Source organism: Salvelinus sp. IW2-2015, linkage group LG15, assembly GCF_002910315.2.
Source record: "Salvelinus sp. IW2-2015 linkage group LG15, ASM291031v2, whole genome shotgun sequence".
Taxonomy (NCBI): Eukaryota; Metazoa; Chordata; class Actinopteri; order Salmoniformes; family Salmonidae; genus Salvelinus; species Salvelinus sp. IW2-2015.
In genome coordinates, this window is record NC_036855.1 from 62,425,593 (window position 1) to 62,448,946 (window position 23,354).

The following is a 23,354-nucleotide window of genomic DNA, read 5'->3' on the forward strand; positions in this document are numbered from 1 at the left end:
TTATGTCTTCTATTTTGTTTGGTCAGGGTGTGATTTGGTGGGTATTCTATGTTCTTTCGTTCTATTATTTGTATTTCTATGTTTTTGCCGTGGTAGGGTTCATCAATCAGGGGAAGCTGTCTATCGTTGTCTCTGATTGAAACCATACTTAGGTAGCCCTTTTTCCCACCTGTCTTTGTGGAAGTTGTCTTTGTTTGTTGGCACTATAGCCTTTAGCTTCACGGTTGTTTGGATTGTTTATTTTTGTCGGCCGTCATATGAAATAAAGGAATATGTACGCTCACCACACTGCACTTTGTCCAGTTCTTTCGACGGCCGTGACATGACCAATAATAAATGCATGCCTAACAGTGATAGATTGCTACTACTGGCACAAGTTAGCCCAGAGAAACTCTGGCAGGGATCCAGCAGACTTGCAGCCTGTGTGAATGAGGTCCAAAGTTGAAATTATACTGTTTATTACTGTAATTGGCAAAAATGGAGATCAACATTTACAGCATTCAGGTGACAGGCAGTAGTTACCTGCCTTTATGGTTTTCCTGCATTATGTTCCTTTAGCAGCCAGCGTATCAGCCTCCCTATAAAAAAGGACACAATAATAAAATGTATGAAACATTGTACAATTTTTACTCAGCTGCTATACTAAACTCTGGAATGTGTACAGTTGGACCAAAGAATTTCCAGACCAGGTTTAACTGTATATCTGACAGATGACAACCGTTCAGCTATCATGCCCTTGAGCTCAGTGAGACATATTGTGTGGACTATGATATATTCAGAAGAGAGCAATGAAAGCACATAAACACCAAATAATTATGAGACCATTTACACATTGATTGTATTCCTGCATTTGTGGACAGCTTACTTTTAATTTCAATTGTACTACAGGTCTCTCCACAGGTGATTAGGGACCAACATAGATAGCCAGAAGTTCCATTAAAAATACTTCTCAATAACCTCACTATAACTAGGTCCATCATTTAAGCCATTAGTGTTAACGCTCAGAGGTTCAACTGGTTCAACCACATTATGTAATTAGAGGTAATACAAAGACTAGGTGAACATGTCCTATCAGTTTGATTTCAGTTTGATTGTACCTATATTCTTTTACACCCCACACCTGAGGGGAATGTTATTACGTAATGTGTTTTTATCTTTCTGAGCCTCCTCATATCTCAGGACGGTTTGGGGAGGAAGGAGACGGAGGAACTGAGAAGGGTGCCAGCCGTAAACAGACATGCAGTAAATCAATAAATCCACAGATTTAAGATACCGTCCTTATCAAATTCTTATCATTGGCCTTATTCAATATATCAGCTCCTAAAGCCTTATGGGTGATCTGTGAAAACATTTCTACTGCTACTCCGGCAACCAAAGGGCATCCTCTCACAGAGAGAGACAAGAGAAAATAGAACAAAAATAAACCTCACAAATAGTTGACTCTTAATTCAGTAAATTAAACCATTCGAAGCTGATCTAGTAAATCCAATTTCAATGTACTTTATGTAGCCTATATCAGACATTATGATCATTCAGTAATATCTCCTGGCAAATCGTCTTCTGGCAGTCAGACAGAGTCTTATCCAGGTTGACACTCTGGCCTACTGTTATTACTCTAGCATACAGTCACACCAGGAATACTATCAGTGTCTTATCTGTGGTGGAGTAAAGTTGGTGTGGACATGAGTGTTTGATGAATGACTCACCCAGCTAGATAGAACAGTATGGTTAACATAATCCATAACTGGACAATGACAAGCCTCTTCACAATAATACACTCGCAATTGAGAATACTGTAATGGACCACATCAACAAAAATATTTTCTCATCAACACAAATATCACTTTTGAAAGAGACATTTTTATAGAGCATAATACCTCAACATGAGCTCCCACGTGTTCACAATGAAAGTACACCAAAATGCACCAACTTTAGTCACACACATTTTTCTCCTCTGTAAACATCAAGGTTAATAAAATAAAAAAGTAGGTTTTGTGTGAACTGAATACATAGCTGTTTTTTAAAAACCCAGCGAGCCTCAATGTCATGTAGCCCATGCAGCAGTGCTGAGGACGGAGCGGAGGTAGACATCTTACACGGCCCCAGCAGAGGATCACCTCATCTGTCACTCACCCAGCGGGGGAGGTGAAGGGTAAGGAGTAGACAGGCACGCCGGCTAATCATTTTGTAATCAGGCGTCAAAACAAAGCAAAAAAATGTTTATCTGATCAACGCGGGCGGCTGCCAGAGTTGACACGAGCGTTTTTTTTCCCCCTCCCGTGTCAGAGTGTCAGGCCTAATGGACAGCGGTGCGGAGGGGAGTTAATTATTTTTGACGACGTTCGCTGCTAATTTCCCATTTATATGGAGCCTCTTTTCTCCTCCACCGTCAGCGAGGATTTATCAATCAAATCAGGGCCCTGAAATAGGCCTGCTGTGTGTTCACACACACACACACACCACACACACCACACACACACACCAAACACACACACACACACCACACACACACACACACACACACACACACACAACACACACACACACACACACACAACACACACACACACAACAAGGGTATCTGCTTACACCCATCTATACACACATACACACGTGCGCACAAACACACACACAATGGGTATTGTTCTCTCTCTCCCTGTTACCTCTTGAGGACATTTGTTTTTTTTCTGTCTTAATGAGAAGGAGGCAGCATTGTCTGAGAGAAGGCAAAGGAAACAGGCATGCGTAGACATGCTTATGAAGCACAGACCAATTCCCTTCTGATAGTCAGACATGCTACACAAATGGCTCACTCATAGTGTATGGGTAAATATGCTCAGATTAAGGTACAACATACAACATAACACGTACATGCATTAGGTTTGAGGAGTTACCCATGGTCATAAAGCACACATACAGTGCCTTTGGAAAGTATTCAGACCCTTGACTTTTTCAACATTTTGTTAGGTTACAGACTTATTCTGAAGTTGATTACATAGTTTTTTCCCTCTTCAATCTACACACAATAACCCATAATGACGAACCGAAAACAGGCTTTTAGAATTTTGTGCTAAGTTATTAAAAAAAACAACAACTGAAATATCACATTTACATAAGTATTCAGACCCTTTCTAAGTACTTTGATGAAGCACCTATGGCAGCAATTACAGCCTCAAGTCTTCTTGGGTATGACGCTACAAGCTTGGCACACCTGTACAAGTTAACCCACTGTTTCTAGGCCGTCATTGAAAATATGAATTTGAAACTGACATGCCTAGTTAAATACAGGTGAAATAAAATAAAATAAAACATTTGGGGAGTTTCTCCCATTCTTCTCTGCAGATCCTTTCAAGCTCTGTTAGGTTGGATGGGGAGCGTTGCTGCACAGTTATTTTCAGGTCTCCAGATATGTTTGGATCGTTGTCTTGTTGGAAGGTGAACCTTCACCCCAGTCTGAGGTCCTAAGTGCTCTAGAGCAGGTTTTCATCAAGGATCTCTCTGTACTTTGCTCCCTTCATATTTCCCTCGATCCTGACTAGAATCCCAGTCCCTGCCACTGAAAAGCATCTCAACAGCATGATGCTGCCACCAGCATGCTTCACCGTAGGGATGGTGCCAGGTTTCCTCCAGACGTGACGCTTGGAATTCAGGCCAAAGAGTTCAATCTTGGTTTCATCAGACCAGAGAATCTTGTTTCTCATGGTCTGAGAGTCTTTAGGTGCCTTTTGGCAAACTCCAAGTGGGCTGTCATGTGCCTTTTACTGAGGAGTGGCTTCCATCTGGCAACCCTACCATAAAGACCTGATCGGTGGAGTGCTGCAGAGATGGTTGTCCTTCTGGAAGGTTCTCCCATCTCCACAGAGGAACTCTAGAGCTCTGTCAGAGTGACTATCGTGTTCTTGATCACCTCCCTTTTTTGGTACCATTCCCCAGATCTGTGCCTCGACACAATCCTGTCTCAGAGCTCTACAGGTAATTCATTTGACCTCATTGCTCTGACATTCACTGTCAACTGTGGGACCATATTTGGACTGGTGTGTGCCTATCCTAATCATGTCCAATCAATTGAATTTACCACAGGTGGACGCCAATCAAGTTGTTGAAACATCTCAAGGATGACCAATGGAAACAGGATGCACCTGAGCTCAATTTTGTAAATAAGGTATTTCTGTTTTTTTATCAAATTCAAAAAAATGGATGAGGATCCATTTGTTTTAGCAATTTTAGAAAAAGGCTGTAACGTAACAAAATGTGGAAAAAGTCAAGGGGTCTGTATACTTTCCGAAGCCACTGTATATACACGCATGCACAGACAGGGGTGTAAATCTAAAAATCCTTAAATTACTACTTCAATATTTTTTGGGGGTATCTGTACTTTACTTTTTTTTAAATAAAAATAATACTATATTTTACTTTAGAATACTACACTGCTTACTATAGAGTTCCATAGTAAACTGTAGTATACTGTATAATACTATACTAAACATGGTAGTATCCATTGATCATGTGTAATTCTTACCATAGAATTGTATATTATATTGTAGAATACTATAGTAAATACTACAGTATACTATAGACCGCAAAAACACTATGGTAAATATTACAGTATATACCACAGTATTTAATTTGCATATAGCTTGCCCATTGCCCTCCCAGATATCCCAATTTGTGCCACCCATAGGTGAGAAACCTACATGCCAAGTATAACCATATTTGTGTTCCCTACAGGTTATAGGCTTATAACTGTTTCCAGGTTATATCCACCAGGCAGGCTTTTAAACACAACCATCTGTTTTGGAAGATTCAAGTTGGCATCCTGTACAGGAGCCCTTTGTGCCACATCTTTTCAAATGCTTTTTTGATGTCGAAGAATACAGAAATGGTTACTTGTTTCTTGTTAAAAGCTCTATGAGTGTCTACTGCCAATTTCAGAATGTTGTCTGTGGTGGAGCTGTTTTTTTAAAACAGTTTTTAAAACAGAGTTTTTTTAAAACAGCGGGAAATAGCAGTGAGTGTGGGAATGGCTACGTCTGACAGGTTTTCTCCAGAGGCTGGAGTTCCTCAAGGCTCCACCCTCAGTCCACTCCTATTTGTAATGTACATTTCAGATATTTGTTACCCCAATCCTAGAGAGGACCATGTCTCTGTTTGCTGATGACCTGTGCTACTGTGCATCTTCTTTCAACTTCCCCCATGGAGCCAAAAAAGCTTCAAAGAAGCATCAATGAAATTGAATCGTGGTCAAACATGTGGAGAGTAAAACTGAACCCGCTAAAAACCCAGTGTCTTATTGTCCAAAACAAGAAAGACAAACAAAACAGTTGACCTCACTCTCTAAGGGCAAACATTTCAGACCAATCCTACAGCCAAGTTCCTGTGTGTCGCATTCCAAGAAGACATGAAGTGATGCACCAATATTTATACTATAGTAAACTGTAAAAACTACAGTACACTACAGTCATGTCCAAAACACCACAGTAAATACTACAGTCTCTATACCATAGTATACAATAGTATTTTTTCATGTAGGCACACAGACCAGGACTTTATACAGCTGTCAGGACCTGTGTATTTGGCCCTATTCCTAAACTGTATTTGAGCTGACTGGTCCTGTCGTCACCAGCTCTGTCACTGTCCCATCCAGTCTCTGCATCATCACTCACAAGAATGTTAGCTCCTCTACACAGGCACGCACGCACACACACACACTCTTACATTTTCTCACACACGAAACGACCATACCCACTCATTTTCTGTAAACCATAAAGTGAATCATTGCTGCTCCTGAAGATACAATAAATGAGTGTGTGTGAGTGTGTGTGTTACAGGAGTAATGTGTGTGTTACAGGAGTAATGTGTGTGTTACTGTATGATGGTTCCGAAGTGTAAGATTGGTTTAGTTCAGGGTGACTCAGAGTACCAGTGGCCTTCAGCTCTGACAGCAGCTGTCTTACAGAGGAAAACCAGCGTGATTGGCAGGCAGGTGGGGCTGCTTGTGTTAGAGAGACAGAGAGAAGAGAGAGAGAGAGAAGGAGAGAGAGAAAGACTGTCCTTTAACAAACTGAGTGACACAACATCAGAGGGGACACTGTCACTGTAGACAGAACCTCTGTCACTTCCTCTGTCCCTTCCTCTGTCTCTCCCTATGTCCCTTCCTCTGTCCTTTCCTCTCTGTCATTCTTTCCTTTTGATCCACCTTTCTGTCCTCCTTTTCTCTCTAATGATGTCTCTTCATCCCTTTCCCTCATTGTATATCACTTTCTTTTGCAGTTCCTGTCATTTTTTCCCTCTATCTCCCTCTTCTCTTCACTCAATATGCCCTCTACCCCTTTCTCAACCTCTCCATTGGTGAAAACCATTGGGGTTTGCTGACAGATCCACTTTGAGTGCCAAGACCTCTTATGCCCGGAGCAATCACTCCACTCCATCACTGAGCCGCACCACAGATACCCATATTTCACTTTGCCCTACTCTTGCCAATGAGCAGTACTGTATATGAGATGGATGGATGAAATAATTGATGAGTAGATGGATGGTTTGATGGACCGACCTATGGATGGATTGATAGATGTCCATACCTGGGTTTACCTCAGTATGCAGACCGTTAGTTCATCTAAGAACCCAGAAAGCCCCAACCCCACAGGCTCTGTGGTGCAGAGCAGTCTCATTCCATCTCCCCCTAACGCTGCCAACCAGAGCTAAATCCAACCCATTGACAGCTGGCTCGCTGACCCAAGGAGCCTCTCTTAAACCCTTTTACATTATTATATGTTATCCTAATGGTAGCAGTCAGCATACTAAATAGCAGTATTGTGCCTGATAAACGATGGGCCTTTCAGCTGATATATGTGGCAGGGCCAAAAGTGAGGAGCGACGTTTTATTCCTGGCCATCAATCTGGCCCAGGATCCCTGGTCCTGGAGGAGATGGTGTTAATTCATTTTAAAGGGACTCGGCAGGCTGAGGGGGGGTGGCTGAGGGGTGGTGATGGGCCCTCACCCCGTGATTGAGATCCCCAAAGCGGAGCTGCTTTATGGGCCTCTTAATTTAGAGTGTCAGGCATTGCCACAGACGCCTTGTGTGTGAATGAAAGGGGAGAAGATGAGCACTTGGGGCTGACCACAGCGGGAGAGATGGATTAGCAGCAGTAGGACAAGCTCACCTCGCCGTGTGTGTGTGTGTGTGTTTGACTCTCTCCACACATTCAAAACAAAACAGGCCCCCCCCCCAAAAAACAAGGCGTTAGGGCAGGCTGAGGGACTGAGACCATTGCAGGTGTATTCACTCCACGCCAGACCGCTAAATTATTTATATTCGCCATCCATCTTTGATTGGATGGGAAGTGTTGACATCCATATATCTTGTAGGTCATAGATATAAATGACGATGCGCAGACACGCATGTCCCTAGTGTCCCGTCGCACTCCATATGAGGAACAATAATCAATCTCTTGCTCTGACATCGAATCCCTGGCAATGGAACAAACCAGACGCAGCTGAGAGACCCTGACTAAACAGTGGCACTGTAATACGTCTTTATTACAACAACAATATATTACAAACCTGAACATTACCACATTTTTGATGGAGATTGTTTTAAAAGTCTTCTTTTGAACAATTTACTTTTAGACTCATTCACTCCTCAAAAGTATCTGTTGAACGGCTAAGCATCAATGTATGATTCCAATCAATCAGAGAGAAAAAAATCCTCTGTGTGGTGCCAGCCGTGCTCCATTCTGTAAGAGACAGGCTTTCTCTTGGAATACATACCAGATCCCCAGTTTGTCAGGGACACAATGGCAACGCTAGCAGAGCCCATTTGCATCATTGTACGAGCAACAAATAGAATTGATTTCATCATTGATTATTGTCTTTTTGGAGAGATGAGGCATCCCTGAAGAGGAGTTGAAACTGTTGGACATCAATCAGATCAGTAAATGTATCTTCCCTGACCTTTTCTTGTCATTAAAAGATATGCAGAACATATTGCCTTGGGCAATGAGTAACAGAACAAAATACCTTCCAAGTTCCTTACTGTGAAATGGAATAACCAAAACTCCCAAGGCAAGTATCTAAGCTGTAATACTACTCTATGACTAATCTTTACCGAAACTATTTTAGAAGAAGACGAGGGAGAAATGTTATACTTTCAGTTGAATCAAAACAAAAGTCCTCTACTGTACCAAAATAAACAACATGGTATCAATAGCTCTATGTTATCAATAGTTGTTCAATCATTATCTTATCATGCGTCTCCTAAAACGAGGGAAACAAAGACAGACTAATCTCTATTCAGCTCTAGTAAACACCAGTAAATGTGGTTATGTAAGACAAGAGGGACATGTTTATCCAACAACAGCCTTTCAAACATGCCATCTCTGCCTGGCAACTGTACCGTTTAACCATTACCCCTGAAGAGTGTCCAAGCTGCATTACTTATCAGGGGTGTTTGCAGTACAGGATCAAAAGTCTTCATAGAATTGACTTAGCTTCACACAATTAAATATTGTGAAAGACAATTCAGTTACTTTTTAAATCATTGCACTCTGTGTATGCCCCTGCTGTTTGCTGCTTTGACCCAAAATGGAGACTTGTCAGTGTCATAATGGTATTACCCACAATGCATTGGGTCACACTGCTTGTTTCACACCGCTTGTTTGAGCAGGGCAACTCGGGTCTAATTGAAGATGCATATCACACTACAACAGTTGCATATTAACACAAAACCAGGGACCAATTGATCATTAGGCCATCGATATGTAGTTTGCATAAAATTATTCCCCTTAAATAGTCTATGTTTGAGGTGACACAGGGTTTGCTCATCAATAATGCAAATGGAACATTAGGGCATTAACAGGCTGTCTATGGGAGTGAGGGAGCGCTGGTCTTCTGTAAGTTAATATCCAATACACCCTTCCATGCCAGAGAAAGGGAAAGGGGGACACCTAGTCAGTTGTACAACTGAATGCATTCAACTGAAATGTGTCTTCCGCATTTCACCTGAAACCCTCTGAATCAGAGGTGCGGGAGGCTGCCTTAAATGACATCCACATCATCGGTGCCCGGGGAGCAGTTGTTGTTGGTGGTTAACTTCCTTGTTCAGGGGCAGAATGACAGATTTGAACCTTGTCGGCTCAGGGATTCGATCCAGCAACCTTTCGGTTACTGGTCCAACTAGATGCTATTTATACTTATTGGAGAGTTTTAGAGACTTTGGTGCACCATTTTGGGTAAATAGTGGACTGAATTGGTTGAGCTGATACAAAGGTCAGGACATACTCAGTATTGTTTACGCAAAGTTTAGGCAAGTTGTGATATCTGATACACATTGAATGAAAGAAAATGTTTATTTTGGTTATTTTTATTTATTTAAGTATACTTTCCAAATGGAATGCATTTGATTAACCTGTAAACTGATGTATTTTGTGTAACATAAAGTGAATGATTTCTGAGGAAATGTTCCAAACGGGAGTCCAATAATCCTGAGGAGAATTCCCAATGAAGACAGGGAGTTAGGGCCTGTCTCAAACCTCATCCTCCATCTCGATCCATAAATGCTCCTGCCTGCCAGCTGCAACCTTGAGACACCTCAGCTCCCTCCACCCATCCCTCCCTCCATCCCTCCATCTTCACCTCCACGGGGTGTGCCAATAATGCGCAGAGAGAGAGAGTGGCAGCGGGAGGAAATGTCGTCTGCTAAAGCGGTAGTGTCGTCTTTCGGAACCCCGCTGGAGGAAAGGATGCAAATCCGCAGGCCGAAATGGAGAGCCTCAGCAGCAGTGTGAGTCCGCAAAATGTCCTCAACTCTCAGAGAGGGCTGGATGTATTCTCCATGCCTTCTTTCACACTGGAAGAGTATGGATATTAGAGGAAAGTGGAGATAGTTTCACCACTCTCTTGCTCTTGTATGACTAATTTGCATAATCTGACTGCCTATACTGGAAGAGCAATGAGACCAGAGTAAAAACCCTGAGAGCGGAAATGAAGAGCAGTGTCACCAAATACCGTCTAGTATTTTTCAAACAGTCGCGCTCTATACAGTATAAGATTTGTAATAACACTTATTTATGGAAGGGGAAAGTGTTACAAACCCAATGGAAAATAATATGGATTCTCCAATTGAGTTTCCATGACAGAAATAAGGATAATAAAGGAACGGTGCTAATTAAATTTCCAATCAGTCTGATCTGTTATTCAGCTTCTGAAACCTGGGGCAGGCATACAGATATAAGGCAGCTAAATGAGATAAAGAGGTAGGGAAAAGTGAATGCTGTGTTTTTGATTGCATTTGCTAATCTGTAGATTTGTTGAAACCTTCAGCAGTCCTATGCAGATATGACAACCGATATCAGAATCAGAGATTAACTATGTGATCAGTTACAGTGCATTCCGAAAGTATTCAGACCTCTTGACATTTTCCACATTTTGTTACGTTACAGCCTTATTGTAAAATGTATTAAATCGTTTTTTTCCCTAATCAGTCTACACACAATACCCCATGATGACAAAGCAAAAACAGGATTTTGGACATTTTTGCAAATGTATAATAATAAAAAACAGAAATATTACATTTACATAAGTATTCAGACCCTTTACTCAGTACTTTGTTGAAGCACCTATGGCAGCGATTACAGCCTCCAGTCTTCTTGGGTATGACACTACAAGCTTGGCACACCTGTATTTGGGGAGTTTCTCCCATTCCTCTCTGCAGATCCTCTCAAGCTCTGTCAGGTTGGACGGGGAGCGTCGCTGCACAGCTATTTTCAGGTCTCTCCAGAGATGTTCGATCGGATTCAAGTCCGGGATCTGGCTGGGCCACTCAAGGACATTCAGAAACTTGTTCCGAAGTCATTCCTGCATTGTCTTGGCTGTGTGTTTAGGGTTGTTGTCCTGTTGGAAGGTGAACCTTCGCTCCAGTCTGAGGTCCTGAGTGCTCTGGAGCAGGTTTTCATCAAGGATATCTGTACTTTGCTCCCTTCATCTTTCCCTCGATCCTAACTAGTCTCCCAGTCCCTGCCGCTGAAAAACATCCCCACAACATGATGCTGCCACCACCATGCTTCACCGTAGGGATGGTGCCAGGTTTCCTCCAGACGTGACGCTTGGCATTGAGGCCAAAGAGTTCAATCTTGGTTTCATCAGACCAGAGAATCTTGTTTCTCATGGTCTGAGAGTCCTTTAGGTGCCTTTTGGCAAACTCCAAGTGGGCTGTCATGTGCTTTTTACTGAGGAGTCTGGCCACTCTATCATAAAGGCCTGCTTGGTGGAGTGCTGCACAAATGGTTGTCCTTCTGGAAGGTTCTCCCATGAATGGCACACATACACAATCCATGTCTCAATTGTCTCAAGGCTTAGGAATCCGTATTTAACCTGTCTCCTCCATTTAATCTACACAGATTGAAGTGGATTTAACAAGTGACTTCAATAAGGGATCATAGCTTTCAGCTGGATTCACCAGGTCAGTCTATATCGTGGAAGGATCAGGTGTTTATAGTGTTTATAGAATCAGGGTGTTTCTTTGCCTAATCATCTTTGTATTTTTCATTATATTCATATATTCATTATATTTTACATTATATTTTTGCAAAATGAGTTACCCAATACAATGTTTGTATCCCTAAATACTGTGTTCCATTCTGTTAATGCTTTGCGTTCTCAGAGAGAGAGGACTACTGGCTGTTGAAATACTGTATGCTATTATCAAACTAAGGGGCCTCTCTCATTAAGGCAAACCGCTGGATTATCTCTCTCTCTCTCTCTGTCTGTGTGTGTCTGTGTGTGATATTGCCAGAGTATGTTCCTGTCATGCATGTCATTGCCTTTGAGAGGTGAAGGCTTATTTAACACTAGGCAAATGGAGGTATTTGTCAATTTTTTAAGTACTCTTAAAAGTACTTTGCTGTCTGTGCCCAACACCATGGTTATTTTATCCTCCCCCGGAAACACCTTTACTCAGAACATCTAAACAGAAACAGAAAATTGAAGATGGTTGTGTTGTGAGAGGAAAGACTAATGAAGGTGGACGTGCACACGTGTGTGTGTGTGCATATTGTGCCAGTGTGTGTGCGTGTCTGTAGGGGTGCACATATGTTACGTGTGTGGCAGCACGGCAAAGAGCACGTGAAAGAGAGATTATGCCAACACATTTCATTTCCATTAAAACAGACAGTTAGCGTTCTTGCATTACTCGCCAAAGTAAAGAGTGGAGGCTTACCTAAAACACCCTGTGTTGTCATTTCTACTGCAGGGACAAGCTTGTTTTCATTGTAAAAAGCAGTGGAACGGAGCAGTCCTTAAATCACTTCAACACAGCATTTATTAAGGAACGAAGGCATACACATACATCTCAGCCACCTTTCAAACCCTAATTACAGGAGCAGGCTAATGCATATGCAGTGGAGGGCCCAGCTAAGATATATAAATACAAGACCAACCCTGTTGATGTTCACTGGCTTTGGAGGTAGTCTGTATACTATTGGATTGACAGAAGGATACCAAGCCAGCGGTCCGCACTGGAGCATCCCATTACACGCATCCCTGTGCGCCGATGACGTGGACGTTGATTAAGGCGCCCCCCCGGACCTCTCTGATTCAGAGGTGTTGGGTTAAATGCGGAAGACACATTTCAGTTGAATGCATTCAGTTGTACAACAGACTAGGTATCCCCTTTCTCTTCCACCAGATACTCACATAGTAGCCTACACACACGAGCATAGATGCACACACACACACAACACACATGCACGCGGACGCACTCACACACACACGCGCACCCACTAGGCATCCACAAACACTCAACAAAAGTGCAAACTTTGGCGAAACACTGCACACTGACTGAAGGGGGAAGACTCTGTATGGCCTAACTAGGGAAACATACCTATTTTAAGACTATTCATACTTGTCTGTTTTGTTCATTACAATTTCATCTTATCAATATCACTGTTGAATTTCAAGGAGAAATTAAGACTGGTTGAATAATATAGTGTCAAAGACAGTGTAACTTATACTGAAACTGTACTGATGATGTTCCAGTCAGTCTCCAGAGGGAGTCTGAGGAGAAGTGAAGAATAGGAAGGTCTAAGGAGCCTCTCTCTGGATCAATGGTGCTACTACACTGTTTCTGATTATATCTATGTGGACAATTTTCTGTGTAGAAATCGTAGCTCTTTTTTCCTGATTCTCTTGGCAGTAAGAAGACCCAGGCACACGTCGAAATCTATCTCTAACTCACTCTACTCTCGCTCCCCTCCTCTGTCTCTCATTTCCCTCTCATCTCTTGTCTATCCCTCCCCTTCTCCCTCCCTCTCTTTTCCTCCCCCTTCCCTCTCTCTTTCTCCCCCCTCTCTTCCCTTGTTCAAGCTGCCGTCTCAGTGTGTAACCTGGCCCCAGTGGCCTGTTTGCCATTCTGCTCATTACCAAACACAGGAAGGTTTTTCGGAGTTCAAGACTCCTTATTGATCAGTCACAAGACCCTGATATCAACCTCTGTTCTCTTGTGTTGGCCCAGTGTTAGCCAATCCTCCAACAAGGAACACAGCTATTAATAAACATTCTAATTCACCTAGCAGATATACTCAGACAACACCAACACAGCTTCAAAAAATACAGTGTAGCATAATCTGTAACATGTTTCATAAAATCATTACACATAAAAAGGCCATGATTTTGTAATTTTTTTTGCGTTTTGTGTAACTTATTTTTTTACTTATTGTGTATATAATATTGCTGCTACTGTCTCTTATGACTGAAAATAACTTCCGGACATCCGAAAAGAGATTACTCACCGCGGACTGAACGAGACTTATTCCTTTAACGAGTCCGACGAAAAGGATATCCTGCTTTCACTGGAACAGGCCCAGATCCAAGCTTTTTGCGTGAAGAAAAGACGCTGGAAAAGAGGCCGCAGATCAGGCATTCTTCTGAGAATCCGGTGGCGAGCGAGTAAACTCCCATTGCCTTTAATACATACTTATTGCTAACGTGCAATCATTAGAAAATAAAGTGGATGACCTACGATTTTACCAAATGTGCAACCAGGGAGAAAAAAAACCTAGACCACCTTTACTCCACACACAGAGATGCATACAAAGCTCTCCCCCGTCCTCCATTTGGCAAATCTGCCCATAATTATTTCCTCCCGATTCCTGCTTACAAGCAAAAACTAAAGCAGGAACTACCAGTGACTCGCTCAATATGGAAGTGGTCAGATGACACAGATGCTAAACTACAGGACTGTTTGCTAGCACAGACTGGAATATGTTCCTGGATTCATCCAATGGCATTGTTGAATACATCACCTCAGTCATCGGCTTCATCAATAAGCGCATCGATGACGTCGTCCCCACAGTGACGATACGAACATAGCCCTACCTGAACCCATGGATTACAAGCAACATCCGCATCGAGCTAAAGGCTAGAGCTGCCGCTTTCAAGGCGCCAAGACTAATCCGGACTCTTACAAGAAATCCCACTATGCCCTCAGACGAACCATCAAACAAGCAAAGCGTCAATACAGGATTAAGATTGAATCCTACTACACCGGCTCTGATGCTCGTCGGATGTGGCAGGGCTTGAAAACTATTACGGACTACAAAGGGAAACCCAGACGAGAGCTGCCCAGTGACACGAGCCTACCAGACGAGCTACATGCCTTTTATGCTCGGTTCGAGGCAAGCAACACTGAAGCATGCACGAGATCACCAGCTGTCATGGATGACTATGTGATAATGCTCTCGGTAGCCGATGTGAACAAAACCTTTAAACAGGTCAACATTCACAAAACCGCTGGGCCAGACGGATTACCAGGACGTGTACTCAAAGCATGCACGGACCAACTGTCAAGTGTCTTCACTGACTTTTTCAACCTCTCCCTGACCAAGTCTGTAATACCTACATGTTTCAAGCAGACCACCATAGTCCCTGTGCCAAAGGAAGGGAAGGTAACCTGCCTAAATGATTACCGCCCCGTGGCACTCACATCAGTAACCATGAAGTGCTTTGAAAGGCTGGTCATGGCTCGCATCAACAGTATCCTCCCGGACACCCTAACCCAATCTCAATCGCACTCCACACTAACCTTTCTCACCTGGACAAAAGGAACACCTATGTGAGAATGCTGTTCATTGACTACAGCTCAGTGTTCACCACCATAGTGCCCACAAAACTCATCACTAAGATAAGGACTCTGGGACTAAACACCTCCCTCTGCAACTGGATCCTGGACTTCCTGACGGGCCGCCCCCAGGTGGTAAGAGTAGGCAATAACACGCCTGCCACGCTGATCCTTAACACTGGGGCCCCACAGGGGTATGTACTTAGTCCCCTCCGGTATTCCCTGTTCACCCACGACTGCGTGGCAAACACGACTCCAAGACCATCATTAAGTTTGCTGACGACACAACACTGTCGTACCGAACAGGCCCTCATTAACATCGACGGGGCTGTAGTGGAGCGGGTTGAGAGTTTCAAGTTCCTTGGTGTCCACATAGCCAACAAACTATCATGGTCCAAACATACCAAGACAGTTATGAAGAGGGCACGACAAAACCTTTTCCCCCTCAGGAGACTGAAAAGTGTTGGCAGGGGTCCCCAGATCCTCAAAAGTTTCTACAGCTGCACCATCGAGAGCATCCTGACCGGTTGCATCACCGCCTGGTATGGCAAATGCTCGGCATCTGACCATAAGGCGCTACAGAAGGTTTTGTAAACGGCCCAGTACATCACTAGGACCAAGCTTCCTGCCATCCAGGACCTATATAATGGGTGGTGTCAGAGGAAAGACAATAAAATTGTCAGAGACTCCAGTCACCCAATTTATAGACAGTTTTCTCTGCTACCGCACGGCAAGCAGTACCGGAGCGCCAGGTCTAGGACCAAAAGGCTCCTCAACAGCTTTTAGCCCCAAGCCATAAGACTGCTGAACAATTCATAAAATCGCCACCGGACAATTTACATTGACCCCGCCTCCCTTATGTACACTGCTGCTACTCGTTGTTTGTTTGCTACCTATGCATAGTCACTTCACCCCCACGTAAATGTACAGATTACCTCAACTAACCTGTACCCCCGCACACTGACTCAGTACCGGTGCCCCCTGTATATAGCCTGGCTATTGTTATTTTTATTGTGTTACTTTTTATTATTACTTTTTATTTTAGTCTACTTGGTAAATATTTTCTTCTTCTTGATCTGCACTGTTGGTTAAGGGCTTGTAAGTAAGTATTTCACGGTAAAGTTTGATTTGATTTTGATTTGATTTGATCAATACATTTTTAGATAGCAAAGTTTTATAAATAAAGTGTCAGAAATGAAAAATGTAGGAATTCACAAAGAGAATAAGTGCATACCCCACCTCCACCCGCCATTCCACTCGCGATGCCCTAACTCTGCCATCCTCCTCTCTGAATGCCAACGCACCAGGGGTCTCGTTAGCCCTCTATTACAGATGTGACGAGCGTCCCATAATGGGCCAATTATCCCAAAACTCAAAATTTCACTCCAAAGGAAAACGACTGTGTAGTGATTAATGGGAAACACTTTAGGGGGAAGAGTAACACAACGCTGCTGGATGGGGAAGAAATATGTATCATTCAGCCACCACTACAGATGCTTCCTCCCTTCTGACAACTGCAATTCATTTGAGATGCTATTAACATGCATAATTATGCTAATCAAGCGGTAATTAAGTGCCAATTCATCAGAGACAATTTTTTGTGTGTAATTTTGTGGAACACGGTTAGTTTGTTGTTTTTCTTCTTCCTCTATTTCCTTTCACAATATTGTCTAAGTGTTGTGTTCACGTTACATCCACTGTATCAGCCCTCTGCTCCGTGTCTCCTCTCATATCGGACTGTACACATCATCGCATCCAAGATTCACAAGCAACCTTCTTAACACTTTTCAAGAGAAGGCCTCAAATAGAAAGTAGCCTATGATTATCAATAATAAAGGAACAGTTCCTACATAATTTACGCAAACTAAACATAGATTTGTATTGCCAAGCTGCCTACAGTGACTGAGTACATACTGTTAGTTACAAAGAAATTAAACTGACCATGTTTGATACAGCTGTGTTCTTAGTTTATCCTCTATGCAGTCTGTCCAACCCTAGCTCCACCCCTAGTTAATGACTCGTTCAATTTTGAAAATCTGATATAGGCCTACTTCATCCATAATAGCATCCACCACGCTTCTCTACATGAATATCACTGGGAGTAAAATAATCCCTCTCTCCAGCCCATTGACTGTCACTCTGGTAGTCTAATCGTGCTGGGTCTGTCTTAAAGTAGCTACAGTATATAAGACCATAAGCTTGTATGAATCTGATCTCTCTCTGTTACTCTCTCTCTCTGCCACTCTCTCTCTCGCCCTCTCTCTTTCTCTCTCCACAGCTCACAAGTTGAACCCTTTTGGTTCAATGTAGAACCTTTTTGGTTTCCATGTAGAACCTTTTCCACAGACGGCATGGAACCCAAAAGGGTTGTACCTAGAACCAAAAAGGGTTCCCCTATGGGGACAGCCGAAGAACCCTTTTGAAAAAATGTTTTTTAAGGGTGCAGGCTATGCCTATTATCGTTATATGCAGGACTACTCCAGTGACCCAATTTGGTATACAAACTTCATAAAAAAGAACAGTATAAAAAATACTCCAAATATAGTTTGGCATATTGTCTACAATACAACTTGTTTCTATTTGTGTGTCCTAGTAATTTGTGTCGGTCAGTGCACTATGACATAGGAAAACACATATGAAACATAATTTGCTGTGGCATCCCTCTGTCCACTTTCACCCTGAGAGTCAGACAGGTGTTCTCATTGGACATGAAGGTCTCTGATGATTGATGTCACTCTTGATCACCACTAACTCTGGCCTGGGGTTTACGAAACTGCTAGTTTCCCACCAACATGGGATCTCTTTGGAGTCAGCACTTTTAGGAGAATTTTGGCAGCTGCAACAACCTCCAACGGTACATCGAGATGGACAGAGTCTCACAACAAGGGGCATCATTTCTCTTTCCTTGTCTTTTGCTCTCTCTATCTCTCTCTCTCTCTCTCTCTTGTCATTTCTAAAAACAAAACTTAAACACTGTTGTAGAGTTTCTAAAATGACCTTTTGGACTGACAGAAGTGTACTCGAGGGCAGACGTTTATAGTTTTTACAATTTAAAGGGCACTAATTACGACATGGAAGTAGTGCAAAAGCATTGTGCAAAGTCCCAAAATTACCATAAAGCTCATTATAAATTGGCAGCTTAATTTAATTGGAATCGTTTCATCAACAATGTGCGTTATGAAGAGGCAACTGTATTTATGTATTGCTCAATTTACTTCTCTAGTTAAATAATCGCCTCTTCATATCGCAAATTGTTGAAGAAAAGTMTCAAATGAATTCATAGTGTGAGATTATTATAATTTTTACGGTATTGTTTGGTCTTTCTATAATGCTTTTGCATTACGAAAATGGAAATGTACCCCTAAGTCTTTTTTTTCCAAAATTCATGGACATTGATTTAATTCTGCATCCTTAAATACTATACATGTGTGAAGCTGGCCAGCTCTGTTGTTGTGGCACATGTTGTTGTTGGCTGTGCCCCTCTCTACACAGTTAGCAGGCCTTGACAGATCTATTTAACCCAGGCTGTGCCCCTCTCTACACAGCACTCTGGCCCGGTTCACAGGAGCAAGGCTGAGAAAACAGCCAAGCGAGAGGTCACCATAACACACTGTGCAAATGTTTGACCTCGAAATCTCTCCTCCATCTCTCCCGCTCCCTATTACTCAACGTTTTCATGTCTATTTTTCTTCTCCTGCTCTCTCCTTCTATACTACACCTCGTGTGTGTTCCTCTTTCTACACATGTCTGTCTCGCTATCCTGTATACAAACTCTCTTCTTCTTCTATGCCTCTCTAACACCGCTCTCCTCCTCTCTTTCCTCTCTATTGCTCCCCAGTTTGAAGACACAGAGTGCCCAGGTTCCTCAGACTCCKCTGACCCTAGCCTATGAATGAATGATGACTGCATGGCCGGACACATAAAGACTCTTTATGGTGGTGGACCTGCAGCTGGTGCTTACAGGGTGTCATGTTTATGATGTGGAGGAGAGAGAGGAGAGGCGCTGAAAGGCAAGTCCAAGGCGCTGAAAGGCACGGCTGCATGCTCCCGAGTTGGGGAATGTAAAGCAAAATCAAGTCATGTTGCTTCATGTAATACATACTGGACTCAAAAGCCACATGGATGGATAGTAATTTAGTACATTTATCATAGATGATCACAGAGTTTAGGGAGAACATTTTCTATCATACTTTTTAATTTACACCAATATTGGCTATAATCTCCCATTGTTGCATGAAGAAAAAGGCCTCTGAAATAACCTCCTGTTTGAAAAAATGAAAGCAACAGTAGAGGAAGTATACCATTTCTGTATTCAACTCCTTCGTCTGAGTGGATCAATCAAATCTCAATTAGGTTTTCTGTACAGTAGGCTGTGGTTATGTTGTTCCATTAGATTCCACGAGTGGGAGAGATACATCTATCCTATTCCTAAAGGTCTGTGTGCAGCGTTTGCTAAATGTCCTCAGAGAGCAATGACATGATGCTCGATCTCTTGTGTGTTGAAGGACTCCTTAAATGTCTCTATAATTCTCTCATCTCTCCGTGACTGATCTCTCCCCTGTCTCAACATATTCCCTCCACATTTTTCAGGCAGTGAAAAGGCCAGTCCTTTTTCAGCTCCTAAGCACACATGACAGGGATTTGTCTCGGGTGCCTGTAAAAAGGCCCTCGGGTACCTCGGGCGGCCGATCATAACAGATCTCAGCTAGTCCTCTGAATCATACACCCATCAAGCTTGTTTTGGGCCGTTAGTTGGCCTGTCTGTTGGTCTGTCCAGCTCAGACCACTGGGAGAGGGAAGGACAGATGGACAGGCAGAGGTTGGAGAATCACTGAAAATGCACATTCTGAAAGATTTCCCATGCTTCCAATTGCTCATTCGAAGACAACATAAAGGAATTCACTTGGTATATTTTAACTGGGAATTGATATTAAACATAAAAGATGTACTACGCAGAAATCGCTCAGCCATTTCCTGGTTTCTAAAATTCGAATTCATCTTTAAGTCTTTGCTAGGTAAAGTCCCCCCTTATCTCAGCTCACTGGTCACCATAACAACACCCACCCGTAGCACGCGCTCCAGCAGGTATATCTCACTGGTCATCCCCAAAGCCAACATCTTTGGCCGCCTTTCCTTCCAGTTCTCTGCTGCCAYTGACTGGAACGAATTGCAAAAATCGCTGAAGTTGGAGACATATCTCCCTCACTAACTTTAAGCATCAGCTATCTGAGCAGCTTAACGATCGCTGCAGCTGTACACAGCCCATCTGTAAATATCTTATCCAATCTACCTACCTCATCCCCATATTGTTTTTCTTTACTTTTTTGCACACCAGTATTTCTAATTGCACATCATCATCTGCACATCTATCACTCCAGTGTTAATTTGCTAAATTGCATTTACTTCGCTACTATGGCCTATGTATTGCCTTACCTCCTCACGCCATTTGCACACACTGTATCTAGACTTTTTCTATTGTGTTATTGACTATACGTTTGTTTATTCCATGTGTAACTCTGTGTTGTTTGTGTCGCACTGCTTTGCTTTATCTTGGCCATGTTGCAGTTGTAAATGAGAACTTGTTTTCAACTGGCCTAACCGGTTTAAATAAGGTGAAATAAAAAATAAAAAAATTAAATTTTATATTTTGCCTAATTTCAGTTTATGTCACAGAATATGTATAGTGTAGAGAATCATTGTACCATCTAAACCGCTTTGAAGTATCTTTCCCATAAACAAAAATAATGCATTTTCAGCTGTTTGAAGCTGGTGAACAAAACTGAAAGTAAAAGATGCAAAAACAAAAATTAAGCACGGGCAGGATAGAAATAGCGACATAGATCTGTTCTATCACTTCTTAGACTTGCTTTCAGTGATAATGACAGGTCTATAACACACATTTCTATGTGCATTTGGTCAGGTCGCCCAAAAAGGTACATATTGCAGCTTTAATGCCAGAGAAACACAAAATATAAAACCGAGAGACACACAGATAGGATTGCTCCATTTGATACAGTGAAGGTTGCGACAGACAGACATACAGGCAGGTTGGATGGAAACACAGAGGTCTTGACACAGCAAAGCCGTATAGGACAAGATAGGCTGTGAGGTTTGACAAGGAAAAAGGAGGCTTACGCGGACGTCTGGCTGCTCCTTTTGACGGCATGTCAGGCTTGGCTCGCAGGCCGCTTGGCCGCGTCCGCATTACGCAATCATCGTTGTGGCAGGCCTGTCAGAAAACACTGGTGTGCGGGAGACAGATCCGACCTTGGCTCGCCCAGCGACCAGTGTGTGACGAACGTGCCACCCTGCCAAGGAATATGTTCCCCAAACTGGCAAGCTGGTGGCAAGCCTGTTGACGAGAATGACCAGTGACATCATACAACAACATGATCACGCTCCGCTCCAGACATCTGAGAGAGCTCAAGGATCAAACAGACAGACACACCGACAGGGTGATGAAGGGAGGTGCTTTGGGATTTGGTTGTTACTGGGACTTCTAACACTAACTCTTGATAGAGAATGCAAGTTTGCTCTTTACAGAAAGGACACAGGTTTGATTAAAAAAAATCTGTAACAATTATAAGCGCAATAGGACTATGTCAAGATGGTCATTTTTTCAATGCATTACCGATCCAAAGTTTTTATATGTGATATATTTCAAGTGAATGGACAGGCACAGTGGGAGAATAATGTGTAATCATTAGCAAAGGGTTTACAAATTATTTATGTAATATAAGCAATGATAATTTACTCAGACTTTTTTCCCGACTGCCATTAACAAGTAACTTGGAATCCAATAAATGTCACAATCACTTTCACTTAATTAAAACAATAGATATCATATAGCAAGGCGTGCTGTCATTCATACCCTAGTTTCCTGCACACTGCCATTTACAGCCAATGCTTTATGAGGGAGGGTGACACAAATAATAGTCATTAAACTGTCAGCCAATGGGAGCTGGATCACATTACCGAAATTAGCTAAGACGCACCATTATAAACAAGGCCTTCCCTCTACACGCGCACACACACACGCACATACACGCAAACATTACAGGAGGGAAACAGGCCAAAATGGAGGAGAGGAAAGGTCTTTCTACTTACTGCTAACACTTACAGGGCTGTTCAAAGACATACCCCCAGCTTTAAGGTTGTTTCCACACAGAATGCTCTTTTGTCCCCACCATATTTGGGCGGTTGAGTTGAAACACTGTGTCTGATCCCATTAGGGCATCTGTCTTCCGGCCAATGACCATCCTGACTGTGACGTCCCGTTAAATAAGTGTCCATCGGACCACGCAAGATGAGCCTTCGTGCTTGACCGGTGCCGTGACATCCAATCATGTCCTCTGTGATGGCATTACACCCCCGTTCACCTCCTGCCTGTCAGAGAGACATTTGGGGGGTGTTGTCATCACGTATGTCCTGACAAATGTGTTACATTGAGATGAGGGGTTATAACAGGGGTAGTATTACCATGACCCCGCTGCTGCCCTGACTAACACCAGCAGGACTGGGAACTACCATTGCAAAGTARGTGGGGAAAGGAACATTGAAAGACAAGAGTTCTCATTATCATTCTGTAAATCGACTATGAAGTGTTTACTTTCAGCAAGGTCCAACCTTTGTTAGATGACAATGGGCACTTTCAGTCAACATTATTTAATGACACTCATTTCTCTTAGTTGTGAATGACAGCACATTCCATAATTGTAGAAAAATAGCAATCAACGACATAACTCAGTGTTATAAGTGGTGTTAGTAGGCTTTGTCACGGCAACCTACTGTATTCAACAGACAACACTGACACCTGCTGGTGTGAAACATCAGCCCAATCTTCACAGTCCAACATGATATTTACATTACCGCCGTTGCCAAACTTTTCTGAAACTACCACATGTATAAGGCCAGTCACATACAGACAACCTCCTACAGTTTAACCCACAGAACAATATCTTTATATATACCCCGTCTCCCCTCCAGCCTCGGCCTCATCCCTGTACCCTCCAACCTATCCCATCCTCCTCACCCACTCCTTTCCCTCCTCCTCTCTTCCTCTAATAAGCATTTAACATGGGCCATTGATTGGTGTGGCACACTATCGGTGGGACTAATTTATTTATATGATCTTTCATTTCCAATCATTGATCTGGATGTCCTTCGTTAGGGAACTAATGATATGCAGAGGTAAAAGATTCATTAATATTGTGTTTGGTCTAGTTGAGGCTGTTCTGCAGGAGT

General features: G+C 42.7%; 1 pseudogene; it reads right to left on the bottom strand.

Annotated features, from left to right (window-relative positions):
- The window catches only part of LOC139028877 (uncharacterized), a 52,203-nt pseudogene that overhangs the window by 26,148 nt on the left and 2,701 nt on the right, over nt 1–23,354 (bottom strand).